This window comes from Dipodomys merriami, unplaced genomic scaffold, assembly GCF_024711535.1.
Source record: "Dipodomys merriami isolate MVZ:Mamm:240054 unplaced genomic scaffold, mDipMer1.0.p SCAF_11, whole genome shotgun sequence".
Lineage (NCBI taxonomy): Eukaryota > Metazoa > Chordata > Mammalia > Rodentia > Heteromyidae > Dipodomys > Dipodomys merriami.
The window spans coordinates 8,150,080-8,173,452 of record NW_027202382.1 but is presented as its reverse complement, the minus strand read 5'-3'; the positions used below and the strand labels follow the sequence as shown (position 1 = coordinate 8,173,452).

The 23,373-nt window shown below is 34.2% G+C and overlaps 1 long non-coding RNA gene across 1 annotated transcript in view; it reads left to right on the top strand.

Annotated features, from left to right (window-relative positions):
- The window catches only part of LOC138815997 (uncharacterized), a 163,381-nt gene extending 143,787 nt beyond the window's left edge, over nucleotides 1-19,594 (top strand). The window contains exon 3 of the long non-coding RNA XR_011368535.1: nucleotides 19,556-19,594. This is a non-coding gene — a long non-coding RNA (uncharacterized lncRNA). The remainder of the gene's footprint in view (nucleotides 1-19,555) is intronic.
- Nucleotides 19,595-23,373: the final 3,779 nt, after the last annotated feature.

Sequence of the window (23,373 nt, the reverse complement as noted above, 5' to 3'; positions counted from 1 at the left end):
AAATACTTCACAATTTCAAAGCATTGACACATAATTTACTCTGTTTCAAACTCACAACAACCTCCTGCTTACATGTGAATAAACAGGACAGTAAGATAAAGAACTAGTCTGGGATCACAAAAGACTGGCAAAGTAAAATGTAACTCATTTTCTAAACTCTTTTGTTATTTTTTATCTCTTTTTCTCAGGCTTATTATAACTGTCAAAAATAGCCATCACAGTATATTTTAGTTTGCATGCAATTGATGACCTTTTCTTTTAAAAATCAATAAGTAATAAAAATTTCACCAGGATTTGAACTGGGTCAATTCCATGAAGTTAATACACAAACATGCTAATACACATATTGAAAAATACTAATATTCATGAAAGGCTCATATGTATTGAGAGGGTACCCTGAACCATTGTCATATAGAGTTTCACCCCTCTAAATTGGGAAGCAACTTTTCAAGCAGCTTCATGAACTGTCTTCTACAAAACAAGCTGAACAACATAAATGATCATGTCCTTTTAAAAACACTATTCTTTGATACCTCTACCAGGTTAGGTACATGTGTCCAGTTAATTGAAACTGACATTTCTTTTAAAAAGAATGAAAATCCCTAGGAACTCAAATTATAAAGAGGAATATTTTCAGCAAACATGCAATCACCTAGCTCAATTTAATATTCAGGCCCACGTTAGACACATGAGAAATAATCCAACACATTTCGCAGTCCTGTCAGCTGTATCTGAGGAGTTATGCAGAATATTATAAAGCTGAGTCAGTCACCTGTGTATTGAGATGAATGGCTATCAGGGAGGGCTAATGAGTTGATCCAGTGATACTTAAAAACCATAGTTAAATTAGTTTAGATGAGGTTGTAATTCTTTTTTTCATCATGGATTTTATTTTCCTCTGTCAAAGTGATAATAATACTGAATAGACTTTAAGTGATTTAAAGCTCCATAATAGTTTCACTCTTCATATCTCATTAATTACTTACCATTATAATGATGGCCAACCCCATAAATGAAAATACAAAAATAGGCTGAAATGATGGACTATAAACCTTGCTTTCTGCTGAGATAAATCTGAAGAGAGCTCAGTATTTAAGATGCTTCAATAGTTAAAATCCAAGGAAAAGAAAATTTTGAAAAATTAATTTCGATGATATTTTATGTGGATAAGGTAATAATAAGTTTGCAAAGCATTGGAAATATTTTCTTTCAAGTCAATATTTTTTTCTAGCATTATCTTCCAACTTTAACAGAATAAAATGAAGACTATCCTTATTTAGCTACATAAGGTATATTGTTACTTTCTCATTATTGTAGGGAATGTATGGAGAGTAGGGAAACTAATGAATAAAACAACATGTGTCCCACCCCCCCACAAAAAAAATCCCTCAAAGTTAAATGAAAGTTTTAATACCAGACTACTATAGAATTCTATTTCCCAAACTGTATGTAAGAATAGTCTTCGCAGTAGTTGAAATGTATTTGGTGGCTCCATCTTGCCTTACTATGTCAGAACATCGATGCTAAGTCCCTGTGGATCTATAATTATACCATTTCCTTTAGTGTCTCTGAGGCAGAGCTAGATCAGAGAACCACTGTGAAAGATAGTCAAATCACATGGCATTGGCATATATTTGTTATCTGTACATGTTACATACGTATGTATATACATATATCATATTTCTTTGAAAATTTAAAGTATATAAAAGAATGATTTATTCCAGATGCTGGTGGCTCATGCCTATAATCAGTGGCTGGAATCTGAGGACCAAGGTTCAAGGCCAGCCCCAAAAGGAAATGTTTGGAATGGTAGTGACATTCTTATATCCAATGACCAACCAAAAATCTTGAAGCAGTGTGTGGCTTAAGTGGTAGAGCACCAGACTCAAGCAAAAAATAAATCTTAAGGAGAGTACCCAGGCTCTGAGTTCAAGCCCCAGTACTGGCACAAAACATAAAATGAATTACAAGTGGCTCACACCCCAATATTGATATGGACATTAAATACCCAGCACTGTACCTGTCAGTAGTTACTTGGATTGGTGAGGGTGAGGGTTGAAAGTCAGCATGTAGTTTCCAAGTGTGAACCTGATGAATGTTTCTTCGCTGAGTGAACGGAGACAGGGTGACAGCTGGGGTAAGTGGCATGTGGAATCGGCTTGGCACTTTATCAAAGAGCCTGCTCCCGTTCTTCTATATGCCAACACATAATTACAGTAATCACCATTGACAACATGGGTTTTCTAGATACCCTTTTAAACATTTACATGAATTATTTGACTTACTCTTCTTGAAAAACCCCATGAGGAATAGCTTGTTAAATCTACCCTACAGTTTAAGGCCCTAAGGAAGTCACTGGCATATCTAAATTTACTATCTTTATTTTTAAATTACTAAGCTCATAAAAATGACATGCAAATAGAGATAATGTATAGGTAAGAATGATCATCAAACATTGTCTCCATTAGTTTAGACAATATGATTGATAGAAAAATATGGCACACCCAAGTTGCCAGTTGCCATTGTAGGAATTCCTTTCCCTGTTCTTTGGCTGCATTTCTCAAGTGCTATGTTCAGTGAGGTAGTTGACTTAAGTTTGAGGCTCCATCCATTACTATAAGGCCCACTGGGTGGGCACGAAAGATCATCTATTAAGTCTTCTTATGAGTCACTAGTGAAACACATTAGTTTTCTTCCCCTACTACTTTAAAGAAGAAATAAACACAACAAGAACAAAAGAAAATAGGAATTTGCTATTCCATACAGATTAATCAAGAAAGGGATAACCTTTGTAACTGTAGCTGGTATGGGGAAAGGACATTATGATAGATAAATTTAGGATAACTTAGAACGTACAGGTTTAAAACTTTCACTTAAACTATGTTCAGAATCATGAAGTTTCTGTAATTACTGTCTAGGCTTCTATCATGCTGAACTATGAACAATTTCAAAAAACAGTATTTAGATCAAAGAAAATTGACTAGGGAAAAATGGATTGTTTTTCTGCTAAACACACATATTCTGTTGTTATGGCAACATAATATCTGAGAATGACATGCCAAATAATATGGTACAGAGGTATATTACTATCATCAAATGTCACAATAAATGTGCTTCAACTTTTGAATATGACAGGCAATGTTGTTTCCTGCTTTTCTCAGAACTTTCACTGAGGCCAAAGTAGCTTACTCAGACGGGAGCCAAATAGTATCTGTTTTCCCTCTTAGTGGATCTTTCTTGAAGAAAGAGGTCTTATGAATGCCACTGAAATATATAAACAACAGCATAAACACTGGCTGTCATTTCCTCTATTTCCTAAGAGGACAGCTGTTTATCCCTTAAAGCCATATTCATATGTGCAACCTAGAACCTAGAGATTTGTGTGTGTGTGTGTGTTTGTCTGTGTGTATGTGTAATATTGTTGAATAAAATGTAACTAAAAGGTGCCAAGTAAATAATATTTATTGATTCACTCAAATCACACACAAAGTAGTATAACCTCCCACTGGCTTTTAATCTCTTGAATATGTAGATAACAGGTACCTAAATAGGAAGAATAAGTTCTAATGTTCTACAGACCAGCAGTATAGCTTACAACAATTTTGTGATATATTTTTATAATGAACTAGAATAGTTCAAAGTTTCCAAACAATGAAAGGCTAACATTTTAAGGCAATGAAATTGCTTATTACTGAGAATCATATATTACATATTATATATATATATATATATTTATATATATGTATGTATATGTTTGTATACATGCAGACATACATGTGTATGTATTATCACATTCTAGGTAATAATTATGTGAAAATATTTTGTGTCACTTAAAACAAATACATGTATATACATATATGAGAGCACTAGAGGGAATTCACCCTTTTTAGATGAATACTCATATATTTGCTTTATTAATATTCTCCATAACATTCTGCTATTGTATGTGCCAATACCTCTTCAATAGCTTTGGTATGTCTTTGGCAAAGGTGTGACAAACAGCAGAAGGAAAGGTTGTTGACAAGTCTAGGACAGTTTTCTGTAGGAGAATATGGCAAGAACACAGGAGGGAGAAGGTCAGACATTCAACAGATCTTAAAGGTGGTGGGAAGGATCACACACTTTAAAGAAGCACAAAGTACTGAACGCTAGACTGCAAGGCTGAAATTGGCTCCAGGGACTGTTCCTCTTTTATGTGGGAGCAGAAGAGGAATGAAAAGAAAAAGTGAGACTAAAGTGGAACCTGAGACTTCAAAGCCACATCCTTGGGTGGATGTTATCCTCCTGCTCCACTGCCCTTTCACCTCTGATCATTCACCTTGTCTTGCATCTAGGTGGCTTTTTGCAAACCAAGAATTTGTCACCAAAATGTGTCCACATAGATTTCTGAGTCATGTCAGTCCATTTCTGAACAGTCTTTTGTTTTCATCCCGAAGAGCTCATTTGCATAGAAAAAAAGCCATAAAATTGCTATTCAATTGGTATCGGCTAATTCCATTGCTCTGGTCCCTATTTATTTGAAAAAATGTGCCATTCTACAACACAGCATATTTGTGTTAGGGCTGAATTAAGGGTGATAATACTGAACATACTAATTTAAAATATATGCTAAGGCTCTTAGCTTAGTCAAACACATTTAATGTTTCTCTTCTCAATATTATTCTCACCAACTAACCATTTCGAGAAATAATTTAACAGTGAGTAGTGAGCTGTACACTGATAAAGTATGCTATCGTCCCCAAAGCATTCACTCTCAGTTTACTTAGAGTGTCTTGAAATGCCAACGAAAATGAAATTCCAACCCAGTAATTTAGCCATTGTACTAAATGTATTTTCTGATGAGATTGCTGCATATTACTGAAGACCAAATTAAAAAGTCAGTGAAAATGGATTTGAAAATAGAGTATTGCATAAGAAAGACAAGGCATTAGCAGAATAAATGGAGACTGTGTTGCATGTCAAAATAATACTCGGAATTCAATTTTCATTTACAAATCCAGATTGCCCCGCAGCACAAAGGGCAATAGATACAAGAGAGGGGACAAAATCCAATGTAAAAATGCCTACATCTTTACAGCATCAGTGATAAGTTTAATCATGATGTAGGGAAGTTCCCATGTACTCTGAAGGGGCAGATAGATATCAGTAAGGGACCTGAGTTTAACAAGATGCTGAAATACTCACCTTCACAAAGATTTTCCTCTGGACAAAGAAGAAAATGGCTTCAGCTCATTTTTCATTTTTAGATAGGGCTGGCCCAGGTGTGCCATTGTTCCCTGTGGTTTTACTGTTCAGCAATCATGAAGAACCTTAGAGTTTTAAAGCACTATCCCTCATTAATCACCAGATTCTCACACTGTGAGGGAGACTGTACAGTGAGTTCCCTCTAGCAGAACTAGGAAGGGAGGTGAAGAGAAATAGCACCCCTCCACACATACACACGTATGCCTGCACATGCAAAATGTATTTGATCATAAAACAGATTTTGTCATTCCTTCAACTCATTTATTCATATGTTGTATGTATTTGAATAAAGGATTAAATGCAGTCATAATTAACATTGATATGTAAGTATTTGAAAAGTAATTATGAAAGAGTAATGATCATTTTAAGAGTAACATTTTTAGTTTATTGGAGTACCTAAATACATGAAATTTCTAGTAGAATAAAAACCATGAGGAAATCATTCCACTCTGCATTCTCAGATAATCCCTTTGGTATTCACCGCCCTCTTCTTCCTCTTTCCATTTTATTTATTTATTTATTTTTGTTTTGGAATGCTTTCATTACCTTTAAGTAGTTGCACAAAAGACTTGCCATTCCACAAAGCATCTACATCAATCTTTCAATAATCTCACTCACCCTTCTCAACCCACCCTTTCCCTCACTTTTCTTAGTATTTAGGTTACATATTGATTTTGGGGCATTTAACAAACTTGTTTATGTAAATATTGCATCTTGATCTATGTCATCCCTTCAACAACATCTTCACCCTTCTTTGACCAACCCATTCCCTTATTTTTCTAGATTCTGGGATATATATATATATATATATATATATGTATATATATATATATCAATGCCAAAGATCCTTCAGTTCTTACTAATTAAATTTTCCTTAATAAAATTCAGACACATACATTTTTTTTCTAGATATGTTGTTAAAAGTCACATCTTACTGGCTGGCTCCCTATACTTAATGATTAAATATACTGAAAAAATATTTAATTGTATATATATAATGTATATATATATATATATATATATATATATTTCTTGCCTTCGTTCTTCTACTTTCCTCCCTTCATTCTCCTTCTCCCCTTAACCCCACATTCCTCTCATGCAAGTATCCATTTCCTGATACTTAATTTTTTTGGGTGGGTTTTGACATAATCTTTCTAAAGAATCATACTAGTTGAGCTCTCTATAGAGTCTATTATATTTCAGTTAACTCACACTACCTGTTTACTACCTAGTGCGTTTACTTATAGATTTATAGGTACATTCTAATTATTTCAAATGAGGGAAACCATGCAATCTGTGTTTCTCTGGATCTGGCCTACTTCATTTAGTATAATTTTTTCCAAGTCTTTCCATTTCTTTACAAATCATTCTTTCTGATGGATACATAGAATCCCATGGTGTTCATATACCAAATTTTCTTGATCCATTTGTCCGTTGAGGGGTGTCTGGGCTGTTTCTGTATCTTAGCTTTGGTTAATAATGCTGAACATGGTTGTTCTGCTATCTTTAGTATGGCCTCATTTGTGGTCCATTGGATAAATGCCCAGAAATGGAATTGCTAGATTATAGGGGAGTTCTATGTTTAGTTTTTGAGGACCCTCCATACTGCTTTCCAGAGTGGTTGAACTAGGCATTCTAACTGGGATAAGGTGCAATCTCAGTGTTGTTTTGATTTGTATTTCCTTTGTGGCCAGTCTTTTTCCTTTCAATGTGAATTCCTAAACTTATTTTCTTCTACGTACTTTCTATTCCATTCAATTACCAGAGCTCTGGATTATCATGTCTCTATTGCAGTATCTCTCATCTTTGCATTCATATTTTTATCCTGATACTCTCTATAACTTATGGCAAATTTGTTCTTTTCATATAATCAGTCCTTTTCTTTTTCCAAAATTTGATGTATACTATCTTCTCATTCCCATAACTAATCTTTTCATGGGCCATATTTCTCAGTTGTTATTTTTTTCTTTTTTCCTTTTCACTTTTACTTATTGCTCTTCCCCCATTTCTGTTGTTTTATTCTTATGAGGAATATATTTACTACTTCTTGGCTATTTTTAACATGTTTTACATGAATTGTTCCCATTCATCACCTCTGTTTTTTATGTAGTCTCCTCCATCAATGCCAAAGATCCTTCAGTTCTTACAAATTAAATTTTCCTTAATAAAATTCTGACACATACATTTTTTTCTAGATATGTTGTTAAAAGTCACATCTTACTGGTTGGCTCCCTATGCTTAATGATTAAATATACTGAAAAAATATTTAATTGTATCTGGAAGCAATTCTAAGAGGGTGCTAATCATTTTGAGTGCTAATATCTCTGGTATATTTAATTATATAGATATTTAATTGCCTCCATTTGAAGAAGAAGAACTCTTGGCACTGATTCAAAGGTAATCAAAAGTATTATCTATCTCTGTTATTCTAGGCCACAAAAGTATGAAAAAGTTATTCAGGTATTTTCTCATCTTTATTTAGGCGTTAATTGAATTTTATCACAATTTATTCTTTACCACATTGCCTTTGTTTAGTCATTAATAAGATAGTGCTTGATAATTCTGAAATCAACATGACAATACAATACACAGAGAGGCACACTTAGGAACAGGTTTTGTCTTGAAGATCTATCTTTGTTTCACCACACTTTGATTGTTTTTTTCACTGCATTATGAGGTGTCTCTGTTGGAAATCACCTGTGCTATTTATTGATATATTATTGTACATATAAACTTGTCTGGAGATAATTATTATCTATATGTTGTTTTATCTCACCATTTATAAATATTCACAACATGTACTAGTCCCTAGAGAGCCTGAAAAATAGAAAAAGAAAATATTGAGCAAAAAGATATTCTCATATCATATGTTAGAAAAAAGATGATAATTGAGGAACAAAGATACAATTTTTAACATCATAATTAATAAAAGGTAATATCTGAGATGCTCTTAAGTGTATATAAGCACCTAGTTGATCTATTACACAATGTAAAGCTTCTTTGATCAAGGCCTTGGAGAATTTAGAAGAATTTAGATTTTCAAAATATGGACCTAGTATATATTTAAACTGGCTTATTTTAGGTTTTAGAACTACTTCATTTCTCCTAAGAATTGTGTCCCTCCTGTAGCTGGTTATTTTCACACACATATATCCATACCTTGCGCATGTATTTATCTTGTTCCAGTATGGAGGGTTGAACTCAGGCCTCATGCTTTTGCTTATTTTTTCTGTTGAAGGCTGGTGCTCCACCACTTGAGCTTCACCCCCACTTCCAACCTTGCACGTAGTATTACTCATATCCATTCCAATGATTTTTACTTTCTGTCTTAGTTCATTGTGTGTTGCTATAAAAAATAATGGAACCTAGGAAATTTATAAAGAAAAGGGGTCTTATTATCTGCTCAGCTCTGGTGAAAGACTTCTGGCTATATTAGAGTTTGGCATCATGGCAAGATAGCATGTGATGAAAGATTACAAGGCAAGACAGAAAAGAGAGATTCAGGGGCTAAGTTGCTTGATTCTTCACACTATCAATGCTTGTGTGGACAAATCAGGATCCTCAGAGGACTACACTGAACTCTTCCAAGGGTGACATCCTCAGTGTCCTACTTTTGCCCCATAAGCAGTTAAACTCGATTCAAAGCATAGCATTACTTACTACAGAATCTTTCCTGGGTATCTATGACCATCCTTTTTATTGTGTTACATCACAATACTAATAGTATATTGTCTGATTTAGTTTCTATGTATGCAGAGAAAATGATCACACAAGAGCAGCTTAAGACAATAGACTTTTCAGAAAATCATAAATCCTACAGACCACCCAGGGAGTTCTCATTTTTGTTAACTCAAGGTTTACTGGTTGCTAACTGAATCCAGGGATCAATATCCCATCATACACACAAATTACAATGGTGCTGCATCATGGGAAGGGATCATGGAAGGAGTTTATACCAGATGAATGAAACATAGAGGTCATCTTAACATTCTAACACCCATTCTGTTTTAAATGGGAAAGCAAAATAAGTATAATGTAATAGCTTTCATGTGCTTCTTTATGTTGAGAAATGATTATATTTATATCCATCTTTTTTATAAATCCATCTGTTTTTCACATTTTGTTGAATGTATCTTGGTATATTTTGAGATGACAGACACAGTTTTATATGACCTTTTAATTTGGGGGGTGTTAGATTGGATGATTTTAAAATTAAGTGAACTTTTTTGATCATGTGTGATCATACCTGGGAACAGGAGAAAGCCCTAATATTCAGGTGACAAGGGCCTGCATAAGGCCAGGGTGAAAATGTTGACACCATTAATAGAATTATCTTCCACGAGAAGACTTAATAATAAATAACAAGTTCTACCTCACCTGTACATAGCAACAGGCAAGCTAGACACTGATGACCATTTACTCACTGAAGGTTTACAAGCCTACGGAATTCCTACAAGAACTTGAACTCAGAAGACAGAAGAACATCTCAATCGTTTACCCTCCCAATCAGAATCACCTTTGGTTTACCCTTTCCTCACACTCATAAGAAGAGTCAACTGTACTTACAAGGCCCCAATGGGGTTTGTACTTTCTATTCCTGTTTTATTGGTCTGGCTTATTTCTATTTGTCTTCTCTGCTTTTTGTTACATTTGTCCTCTTTGAAAGTATAAAACACTCCGTGGCTTTTATACCATGGTTAACTTTTTTTCCTACCACACATACCAATTTTTATTTAAATGTCAGCTTTTCAGGAAAATTGTCAACTACTACCTTTCTTGCCTTATTTTCCTCTACATGTTTTTATGGAAATCCAAACTGCCATATCTTGCTGATTTTTTAAAAAATCACATATCTACCACTATGACTCTCTGTCTCATTGGGAAGTGATCTCCATAGCACACCCACTGCTGCACAACAAACATACATCTGAATGCTGAAACTTTGCTGCTTTCTATACATTTTGGAATGAATACATATGTCCAAAATAATGTAGATAAATGTGGCTTTTTAAAGAATTTGTTCAGGACTGTAAAATGTCACATTTTCTTTATAGATGTGAAGTGATTCTACCTCAAATTCTGACTGTAATTACTAAACAAAGTATAGTGTACAGCAGTATCTAAAGGAATATAATACTAGGTCATGTGAATACAAGACTCATGCAAACACAGTAATAAGAGTTTGGTAAAGGACCCATCAAATGTAGTGCACATTGTATTTTAACAAACTGCCTAAATAACTGTAGATGCCAGATCCCTACTTTATATGAATTTTCTGAATTAAAATGTTCAAATTGACTTTATGTTCTTCAATTAAACTAGAAACACAAAGTTTTCAAGCAAAAGCAAATGAATCATACCCCTGGCAGTCTGCTACATATTAGAAATTAAAGAATGAGCAGAACATATTTTTTACCCTTGGATCTAGGTCATATTACAGGACTTTGAGTAATTTCATATAGTGTAAAAAAGAAAATATTAAAATACTAGGATTATTAACATATTTTGCTCATTTAATCATTTTTCCATCATTAGATTAATTTTATTTGTTATTTTTAATCCATATGCTCACTTTATTTTCTGAGGAATTTGTTTTATTTTTTCTAGACTATATCTATTTGTCTTCCTCTTTGTCATCACATTATTGCTTGTTGTCATCTTCTTCAAGTTTTAGTTAAATTTCAGTGTTGAACAATCTTTTGGTGCTTTGTGACCTTTCTTCCACTGTGTCTCAAATTTTTCTAACATTTCGTGCTCCATTTTATGCTTTTTTCAACCTTTACACTTTGACTTCTAGTCATATGTGCTTATCTCTGCTTTCTTCCTCCCAAATGGCAACTAAACTGAGTCTAAAGAATATAAAAAAGGCATAAGCCCACAAGGACAAAGATTATGGGAGAGGAGACAATAACGGGTAAGTTAGAAAGCAAATGGAAAAGTGATAACAAATTCAGCTCATTGGAAAGAACTAAAACCTCCAGTACATGGGGAGAATACTGATAATGAAGAAAGCCATTTCCTGGTAGAGAACATTAAATCTTTCAAGGCTTGAAAATCCTTATTCTGGTTAGTGAGAGGACTGAGTACAATCCTGAAAACTGGGTGATTATTTGTAAGCTTATATATAGAAGATTCAAACCCCAGATAACACCACAATCCCACTTAGAAAAGCAAATGCTCCAAGGAGGAAAATGTTGGTTTACATGTTGGAGAGAATTAATAGACAAGAGCTGGAAACTACAAACCCACCTATCTTCAAAAAAATAGGAACATGCTATGTGAAAAGGAGAGTTCATAGCAAGGCAGCGTATGTTGTTCATTTTGCTCCGACAGTGGCTACAACCCGGTGTACTTTCCCCAAGCAGAAATCTAAAATATGGTTCAAATGAAATTGCAGACCCCAAGAAAAAACACCTGTGCACACTAACTTGTGACTTGGGGGTGTACCTGTGTTAAGTGTGTAGCATTATTCAAGGACAAGACTATAAAATTGACCTCTCAGCTGCCCAATCATTCCTGAAAAAAATTCATCACTCTTAAATAAGAATGGGCAATGACTGTTGCATATTAGTAGACCACTGGTCCTCCCTGCCAGACCCATTCCTGCTTGTTTAGGTGACTTGCTTTGCTAAATGACATATAAGCACATATATTGTCACTGGGCTTATCATGTCTATTTGCATCTGTAAGTGCTGACACTATGGCTGCCTTCTGCAGGGGATGAAGAATATAGTGGGACTGGGGACGGAGTGAAATAGAAGGGAAATTTGGAAATTAGATAAGAAATGTACTCATTACCTTGCTCATGTAACTGTAACCCCTTTGTACAGTATTTTCACAATAAAAACAATTAAAAAAGAAATGAAAGTATCTTCATAAATTATTACATTGATACAGAGATAAATCCACTGCCCTGACAGTGGATTAAAGTAGGATCAAAGACTGGTAATTATCATCATCATCATCATCATCATCATCATCATCATTATCCCTCTTCGGAACATTCTCAAGAGATGAGGGTCTCTAAAAACAAAGAAACCTTCACCACCACCACCGCCATTCCTATCACTAGAGGTCACTTACACCATCGGCACTGGGAGTTAGGATGGACTTTGCTATTAACACAGCAATAGTGAAAGCTAGAAGACAATGATTTCCCTTAGGGAAAATCTGCTTCATAATTCAATACACATCCAAGATATGAATTAAGTATGAGGATTGAATATGTATTTTTCACTTAGATAATACACATTTATACAGTTGTCTTAGTGTTCTCCAGAGAAACAGACTCAAGAGGAGAAATGTGTATGCATGTATAGCTATATATACGTAATGTATAAATATATATACATGAACTTGGAAAGACAGTGGGAGGAATTAATTTATTGAAAGATATTAGCTTCTAGGTTATCCATTTATTAGTATATAATTGCTTATAGTATCCCTTTGTGATATTTTGCTTCTCCTGTGTATCACTTCTAATGTCTCATCTTTTACTTAGAGATGGAATATTTCCCTTCCTATGCAGTTAAAAGTTAGTTTGTTTACTTCTTTTTTTTTTTTTTTTTTTTTTTTTTTACAAAAAATAACTTTAAGTTTCCTCAGTATTTCCTCCAATCTTTCTGGTCCATTTCACTTATTTTTGCCTTTGTCATTATTATTTCCTCTGTTTGGGCTTAGTTCTTTCTCTTTCTCATTCTTTGAGATAGTGCTGCAGCCTGAAATCTGGGTTGCTCCATCAGCTGGTCTCGGGCATAGTAAAGATCTATGGTTGCTAAAGTTTCAGATCACCATGGCAATGTTGTAAGGAGTATTCCTGCATTCCTTCTCACCATAGGAAGAAATCTTTGTTTGTCCTCTTCATTCCAAGGTGTTTTGCATAAAGTGAGGAGATGATGCAGAAAATACTTCTTACCATTTCCTCTGTGGCCACACTCAGTTATACTACTTCTGTGTTATAGTTCAGAGATTTTTGCTGAGTGATTTTGTCAGTATGGGGTTCTGACGATTGCTGAGTAATGGTCCCGCTAGTCTGTGCTATTGCTGATATCACTACCTCAGAGGTTTCATTTAATTGTTATAAAGTATTTGGTATAATACTTTAGTGTAATAATTTGGGCCTATAGGCTAATTTTTGTCAGGTTTTAAATTGTTAATTGAAGTTACTTAATAGTAATATGGCTATTCAATTTTTTTATATTGACAGATTAATTTGTTTTTAGGAAATTGGTACATTTAATCAACTTTAAAATTTGTGTGTACAAAATTCTTTTTTTTTTTGTACAAAATTCTTAATAACTTTGTATTTTCATTTTGATACCTGTAAAGGCTGTAGACATTGAAAGGTATCTAAGATAATCCTTATTCTATTCCTGATATTCATCACTTAGGTCTTCCATCTTTTCTCATTATTCTAGTCTTGATAGATAGTCTCTCTCTCTCTCTCTCTATATATATATATATATACATATATATATATATACATTAGTTTTGCTATTTTTTAAAAAACTAGCTTTATTACTTCATTATTTTTTCTGGATTTGGTTTTCAATTTCAGTGAGTGTACCCTGATATTTGTTTCTTTGCTTTCTTTTAATTCTGTGGAATCTGTTTTCATTTTGCCTTCATTCTAGAGATCAAAGTGTACCATAACAAAATGCCAAAGACCAACTAGTTTAAACAATATAACTTTATTTCTGACTATTATAGAGACTGAAATTCCAAAATGAAGATTTGTTTGCTAGAAAGATTCCTTTGCATTGTGTCCTGATACATATTGTTTCCTTTACATGTTCCTGATGTCTCTTCCTCTTCTTAAAAGGACATCAGTAGAGTAAGATCCCACTGTTGTACACAATTTTAACCTAATTATCTCTTTAAGGCTCTATTTCTAAATATAGTTACATTATGAGATATGACTTCAGTGTTTGAATTTGAAGATGCCAAATTGAATCCCTAAAACCATCCTCTCAGACTCCAAACTCATATCTTTTTCTTACTCAAAAGATAGTCATTCCCTTTCTCATAGCCCACAAATTTCAACCCATTCCAGCACCAATTTCAAGAGCAAACTCTCATCTAAATCAGATAAAGGTGATACCTGAGCTATGATTAACCCTGAAACAAAATATATGTCCATCTGTGAACCTATGAAATAAGACTCTCATATTTTCACCAACACAGTGGTGATACACACATAAGACAGACATTCTCATTCCAGAGGAAGGAAGAGGAAACAAAAACAAGGTCAAAGGTTGTCAACAAGTTCTGCAATTAGTAAGGAAAATTTATTAAATTTTGAGACTAAAAATGTATAGTCTTTTTGTCTCAATGAGCTCTTCTTTGGGGCCCGGTAGAATAGCAGCCTACATAACCCTATAACTGAATACAAATGGATACTTAATAAAAATGTACTATATGTACATTATGTGGATTTCTTCGAATATTTGACATGAAGAAACTCAAGCATGTATTTTGTATTGTGTTTTCTTCCTGATACTTTCAGAACAGTTACTCCTTCTACCACATAGAAATTAAAGCACTGGGCTGGTTCCATATCTTAGCTATAGTAAATGTGCTGCAATAAACATAGTTGTGCTGGTAGCTTTAGTGTGGTCTTGTTTGTAAACATTTGGGTAAATGCCCAAAAATGGATTGCTGGGTCATAGGGGAACTCTACCCAGATGCCCCTCAGTAGATGAATGGATCAAGAAAATGTGGTATATATACATAATGGAATTCTATGCCTCCATCAGAAAGAATGACATTGCCCCACTTGTTAGGAAATGGAACGGCTTCGAAAAAAATTATATTAAGTGAAGTAAGCCAGGCCCAAAGAAACATAGGTCCCATGCTTTCCCTTATTTGCAATATCTAGTATATGTCTGAGTCAAGCAGAAAAGGTCAGATAAGGTAATGTTTGGGAAATGAACCCTAAGATATGTATTCAAATGTTTTTTTTCTTTCATGTGATTGTTTCTAACACATTTTTAAGATTATTTCTTTGTTGCTTTGTATGTCCCTGCCCCATGGTATAACCCCTGATTTCACTGTATTTGATGTCGGTATAATTTGTGGAGGGGAAGGGGGAAAACAAATCGTTTAAATAGGGATACAGGTGGACCCATTGCAACAATGAGATGTATAAGTCGTTATGTCGAAAAATGAACTTTACAACTTTGGTGCGGGAGGGGGGGTAAGTGGGGAGGTTTGGGTGGGGGGTGGGGGGGGAGGATGGGAAGGGATGGGAAGGGAAAACAAAGGAGGAAGCTACAATGCTTGATAAGAAATGTACTCATTATCTTGCCCATGTAATTGTAACCCCTCTGTACAGTATTTTCACAATAAAAAATTAAAATTAAAATTAAAAAAATGAAAGCACTGGTATATTTAAGGATTAAAAAATCAAATAAATTATTTTTATCTCTCCTTCCAATGTTTCTTACCGCTGACATATGTATCAGTCAGACATAAAATAATAGGTACATGTGACATCTTTGTGAATGATGGCATGATACTTCAACTTCAAATATCTCAGTATGTTTTCTTAGGATGTTGTATTTCCAGAAAGAAAGAGAGAGGACAACAGGAAAAAGGAAGAACGAAGGGAGGGAGTGAAAGGCAAGGAAAAGAAGAAAAAAAGAAAAAAGGGGGAGGAGCTACCTCAACCTTTTATGTCTAGTTCATAGAATAAAGAAAAGCTCTGTAAACACAACTATAATCCTGGCTCATGCTATCAACAGCCTCAGAAAAATTTTATGATCCTGTATGTCAACATTTAGATCTGTCCTGCATTTCTAAGTGGAAATTTGTTAGTATTTCAAGGGTAAAGAAAGAGCATTGGACTCTAAATCTTAGTCACTTTTCTTCAGCGGAGCTAGTTAAAGAACATGTTTTGGAAATATGTTGTTTTCTTTCTGAAGAGACAGTTTAGAAAGCTCAAAATTTCAGTATGTTCAAGCATTTCTAAATCCTATTTTTTAAGTGCAAGGAATTAAATACTCTTGGGTTATAGATTTTACAGTATATCTGGATGAAGGATTTTCTTTCTAAATGAGCTCTAGCTAGAGAACTCCATTCAGCTTCTTGAAAATTATTTTTGCATAATATCCCCAGTGACTCTTCACTTTTTCACACAACTCATTTCTGTGGCCCTGTTTGAACATGTCCTCCTCACTTTTAATAGTCAGTTTGCTTCTACAACTTACACCCTGATATGTCTTCTAAAAGCACAGAGGTGAAACCTTTGGCTGTACCACCAAGAACTGAACTTGTATAATATGTGACACTTTATCTATGGTGCCAGCTCCTCATTTGTTTCAAAATTGATTGCTATTGATTCTAAGACCCCAGGACCTCAGAACCTTGATCCCACTGTCCATTCTTGAATATGTTTTCAAGCTCTTCTCATATATCACTCTCCCTTCTGGCTGCTACTATACAGACATTTGATTTCTTAATGGACTTTGAGCAATTGGCACTGATGGAACTCTCTAATTAACTCAATGACTATGCTTGAGTCTTTCTTTCCTATCATATCTCAAACTGGCAACGTATAGTTTTGACCTTATCTTTCATTTGAAGAGTAAGAAAAGAGAAAAACACGTAAAAGTCTGCTGATTTTTGTTTTTGTTAAGTAACTACCACTTGTACAATTGGGCACCTGGGAGTGTACTCCTTGAGTAGTTATTTTGGCAAATTACCCCACTTTCAATTCAATGTTATAACCCTCTGGAGTCCAGAAACTCTCTCTTCTCATCAATGTCATTGTTTTGTTTATCATTTATGGAGAATTCTAACTCTTGGAGCCATTCCAATCCTGTGTATTCTACTCATTTTTCTAGACTTTCGAAAAGGACTTATCTGGTTCTAATGTAAAAGTGCTAAATATGACTTATGTATGCATACCTGCTTACTTACACCCTGGTAAAGCTATTAGAGATGGGATTCTCCCTGAGTTCTGTTTCCCCCCACATCTAGCTCAATTTAGACTTTAGTAAGGCACAAAGAGAGGATCCATCTTATGTTAATAGCTGGGGTTTATCAGCATAAATTGCTTTTGGGGTGTAATTCAGTAAGTCCAGTACTATATTTGATGTTATGATTTGTAGTGAACAACACAGCACTCAATGATTTAGCTGCGTGTGACTTGGTTATTGCCGCAAGGGAGCTAAAGGGCTTTAAAATAAACTATGTATGATTTCCTCACATGAAATGCTATTTAAGTGCTACATATGACAGGCAAGTACATTTTAAGAGAAAGCCAAATGCACCAGTTGAGATTTTCAGAGCCAACCTAAGAATCAACTTCAGAGAGCCATCTGCTGAGGCAGCATTGGACAAGGACAAGACATTGAATGAACAAAGGGGGATTGGGAGGACAGGGAAACAAAGACAAATGTGTGCTGGATATAACTGTTTCTAGGGATTTATGGTTGAGCACAGAATGAAACAAGGGGAGGATGAGAATGTGAACGCTCTGTGATATGAAATGAGATACAAATTCCAACACTGCAAAATACCCTATGAAGATGTTGATTCTATCAAGGAGAAAGTTTAACACTTGTATTAAAGACCAATATATGCACTGTATCTGTATTGTATCTGTGGTTGCTCAATAAATGCTTGCAAATATAAGCCCATTGAAGCTTCTTAAATTTAAGATACCATGAAAAAAAAGAAGCAACAGTTGATTGTTTCCAGTGATTTTTTTTATAATTTTTAAATTTAATTTTTGAATTTCCATGATAAAACTGTCACACTGATATAATTATGATATTACAATCTTAAGATGTTCTTAAATTTCATTGGCTACAGGATTCCTGTAGTATGTAATTTTCTTCATATTTTTAAATGAACATTTTCATTTAAGAAATAATGGTGGGGGGAAATGCAAGCTTATTTGTGCACTCAGCATCTCCATCAATATAAACTAACCACACCTACAGGTAATACTTTGTATCTCATTTTACCATGGTTAATAGTTATATAGCCCTTCAAAGAAACATGTTCATTTTCACTGTATGTACGTTTTGAATGTCCAATGGTGAAAAATGGTTCCAAATAGTAAAACTGCAAAATTTACAGATCTGTATTTTAACACTAGCCATTCTGTTCCATACTTAGATATTTATCTCTTTCCTCCTCAAATAAGTCCTTTATGTCATGGACTTTATGTTTATATACCCAGAGCTTAGCACAGTGATTGATATATTCTAGCCGTTCATTAAAAGGACTGAATATCTTTATCTTTGTAGATATTTTAATGTTTAATACCCATACATTAAATGAAATCTTCCTTTATGCAAGGTGCTACACATCTTTAAACTTGGGCAACAGATATGTGCTACAAGCTTAAATTAATATAATCCTACTGAACTTAAGCTGTGGAATGATAAGAGTTACAAGGGTACAAAAGGGGAAATTATTAGTTTGTTCCAAGACTTATAGAAATCAGGATATAATTGTATGCAGAAAATACAATGCTAGAAAAGGTCAGGATTACAAAATGTAACTAACTAAATCAATGTCTACTAATTCTTACATCACATGCAAAGACAACATCCAGTATTTTTTCAAGAAAGTTAGAAATAAACATAATTCCACATAAACTTATAAAGAATGCTTTTTAGTGAACTTAGAGCAATTCTATCAGCAATACAAAAATGAGGCCTACACTTCACAAACTAAGGCATTATATAAACTGCTTAGGACACCCAAAATAAGACAAACATGGTTTATTCCAGCTATACAATCAGGTCTATTTTTAACTTGAAAAAGAACTGGTTTTTTTTCCTTAGGTAAAGGTTATTTCACTAGATAAATTTCTTTACTTGAAATATATTTGCTTGTTTCAGGAAAATTATTAGTAATTAGTAGTAAATTAATAATTAGTAGTCAACTTTTTTTCAGAATGTTTATTGAATCATCATCCCAAGAACTTTATATGGCATTTATGAGATTGGATTTGAAAGGAACTGCTTAAAAATGTTAAAAGTAACTATCTAGGCCGTTGTGGTAGGAGACTTGAGAGTATAGACTAGTCAAAGCAGGGAAAGCATCTGCTAAAATTTACGTGCAGATTGTTCTCTCTAAAACAGATATTGAAATAGTAGTCCTCATTATGAAATGTTAAAGGGAAGACCTTTAAGCAATGAGTGGGTTCTTTACTCAGGAACTGATTAACACATTTATATGATTGATGGATTTATAGGCAAAGTACCATGAGAATGGGTCTCTTATTAAAAACCCTTTTGACAAGCTATTCTTCACTATCTCTGTCTGATCATGTGATTTTCTGTGATTTCTCCAGGCTCTACAGCAAAGAGGGCCCAAGGCAGCCACTAGAACTTAGACTAGAACTGTGAACCAAGATAAACTTCTTTTCTTTGCAATATTCCTGGTCTGTGGTATGTTACTAGCAACAGAAATATATGTAAGTTACATACAATTGATAAATATATATATATAGACATATACAAAGTCTTATGAGCATAGTATATTCAAGAGCATATTTCAATGCTGTAATGCCTTTGACATTAAATCTACAATTTAACAAATGAATACTAGGAAGTGGGAACCTGACTTTTAAAGAGTGTTGCCATTTAAGAGAAGGGAGTAGAGGAATGAAGAGAAGGGTGGGCAAATGCCATCATAATAGTCAAAGTTTACATGAGAAAATAGAACTAGGAAAATTAAGGGACTGGGTGGGATTGGGAGAGATGGAAGGAGAATTAAGAAAGGAGTCCTGGGCATTTACCCAAGTGATCAGGAACAAGGTCACACTAAAGCTACTAGCACAACTATATCATTGCAGTATTATTTACCATAGCTATGATATGGAACCAACCCAGATGCCCCTCAGTAGATGAATGGATCAAGAAAATGTGGGGAATAGATACACAATGCTTCCATCAGAAAGAATGACATTTGCCTGTTCATAAGGAAATGGAAAGACTTGGAAAAAATCTTATTAAGTAAGCCAGATCCAAAGAAATCTATTCTCCATGGTTTCCCTCATAAAATGAACTCCAAGGTATGGAAACAAGAGAGCTTTTTTGGTTTTTTAAAATATACTGTATGAAGTTCTTTCTTTTTTCCTTCATTTTTTTCTCCTTCGGTTTATCCCCTGTAGATTTTGGTATATTTTTATCTGATTTGGGGAAGGAAAGGATATTCACAAAATGGTGAGACAAAGGACAAAGGGTGAACCCATGCAACAGCAATACTCACAGGACACTATGCTGAAAATAACTTTATACCTATGGGGGGTAGGGGAGCTGTGGGGGAGGGAAAATGGGAGAAAACGACAGAGAGGGTAACACTGTTTGACAAGAAATATACTCAACATCCTTACTTACGTAATTGTAACCCCTCTTTACATCACTCTTACAATAAAAAAATATTATTTTTTTAAAAGGAGTGACATTGATCAAGATGCATTCTACTCATAAACTGACCTGTTAAAATGAAATCTCATTGTACAACTACTTGAAAAAAGAAAAAGAACAGAAAAAAATAGATTAAGGCAACATCCTCATCCATTAACAAAATAATTGTTGCTTTAACCAAACAAAATAGAACAAAGTGCTTTACGTATATAAGTATATATATATACATATATATATATATACGTGTATATATACATATATGTATATATATATGCATACATATATACACACATATGACTGATAGCCCAGAGACTCTGAAAAGCCCTGCATTCATGCCTCTTTTCTTTCATACTTACCAGAGAAGTATTGTACCCTGCACACACTTTATTGGCCAGTGAACTGCAGGATTAAAAAAAAAATACAACTCCTGCCAAGCTCCTGCAAACACAAGAGATCTCCTGAGGAAATACAAATCATTGCACTTAATGGCCTGACTGTACAAACATTCGCTGAATGGTGTTTATTTCTGGATCCAAGGCCATAAAATTTGTCAGTTGCCCTCCATGCAGGAATAGCCTTCGAGGACGTTTCATTTCTCCATCTAATGCCCTCAATTTCCATGCCTTCACATGAAAATGAGCCCAGCATTTTGTAAATGGTGGAAAGCAGCCTGCACCTGACATTCCACCAAGATTTGATTCCCTGCATTTACATTTTTTAAGAAATGGCAAAGCCCTGCAGTATGTTCATTTTATGATAATCAGACACAAAAGAGAGAAGGACAAAGTGGCAGAGGGAAAGAAAAGTGGAGGAGGGAAAATATGTGGTCTTCCATTCGCAAATTTATAAAGAATTTATCAAGTTGGTGATGCAAATGGTATCATTCAACTGAGCATAAAACCAGACCGATTATCTGATTTGGCTTTCAATGAATATTTTTCTTTTTGAGATTTCCAAGGCAGTTTTATGGTTCAGTATGTTTTCTAAATTCTAGCAATCGAGCAGCCTAGAGTGTGTTGTCCTCTCAAAAATATTGTGATTAGAGTTAGATTCACATGGGTCAATTGGTGCTTGGTTCCTACAGAATATTATAAAGCTGTCACAATGTCATATTTTAAAAAGAAAATAAAAATACAGGCTCTAGCAAATTTCTTAGATGTTGAAACGTTCATGATTAAGCACTTTCTTTTGCTCTTAACTCAAGCTAGATTTAGAATAATCAATGACCACACAAATGATCAATTATCTAACAGGACTACTGAAAAGCCTAAACGTCTGTCCCTATATGGACAATTGATACCATTTTAAAACTAAAAGTACACAGGGTGCTGGGGCTCATGCCTATAATCCTAGCTACTCAGGAGAGTATGATCTGAGGATCTCTATTCAAAGCCAGCCTGGGGCAAAATGTCCATGGGACTCTTTTTTTGTCAATTTATTTAATTTTTATTATCTTTAAGTGGTTGTACAAAGAAGTTCCTATTCTACAAAACTATGTGAATACACAGTGTCTGATAACATTGTCACCCATCTCCAATAAACTGTGCAGAAAAGCTGAAAGTCATGGCTCAAGAGGTAGAGCACTTACCCTGAGCAAATAGAAGCTCAGGGACAGTACCAGGTTCTGAGTTTAAACCCTAGGTCCAGCACCAAAAATTTTAAAAAAGGAAAAATAAGAAAGACAAGAAAAGAACAGAACAGAAAAGAAAAAAAGTAATACATCATACAGTTTATGTTTGCTTCTAAGTCTATTGCTGCTACTGCTACTGCTAACTTTGGTTCCTTATCTATAGGACAGTTACAATAATGGCTTTGCAGAGATATTAAAATTAGATGAGTTATACACAACAGTGCATTCAATGGAAACCTAATGAGTATTACTTCTACCTCTTGTCTTTATGTATAAATAATTCCTTTGCTTGTGTATAGCTCTTATGAATACTTTTATATGGAAAGAAAAACAGATATAGTTGGTCTGGGATAGGGTGAATTGACTGTGAAATCTTGAGCAGAATGGTATTTAGCTATGGCTTGTAAATGGATAATAAAGATCATAAGACAGTCCTAGAATGATCTTTATTATAAATTCAATTTTGTTTACTTAAAAATTTGTTCCATGAAATGTATTAATAAATTAATCACAATACTTTATCTTCATTTACATGTTCTTTAATCTGTTGACCAATTTTTCACCATTGTATCTGGAACAAACTCTGGTTGTGTAAAATAGTGAGAGCACAACAATATGGTCTTTGAGAAAAATACTGATAAGGTTAATTGATCACAGAATTATTATTTTAGAACCCAGGACATCTTTATCAGGGCAATGTACCTAGAGACCAAGTTCTTCTGTTTTATTACTTTCCTTATAGATATTTGAAAACATTCTAGTAGTCAGTTTACAAACCTGCTCTTTATTTCTGTATATGTTTATATCTATACAAGTTAAATGCCACCTGGGTAACATAACACCATAGATACAATGAACCCTGAGTTCCTATTACCTACATCAAGAATCCTGGGGTTTACTTTATTGATCTGTGAATGGCTAAAAATCCTAAATTTTTGCAAAGGAAAATCTATTCCTAAAGCAATGTTCTATCTATATGAGGCCAAGAGTTCATATGTTTCAATAGATTTTCCCAGGACTTCTAGAACTTTAATAGAGTTATGAATAATTCTATACCTATCACACAGAAAGAAGAGTTCAATTGAATTTAATACTCAATATAACCAAAGC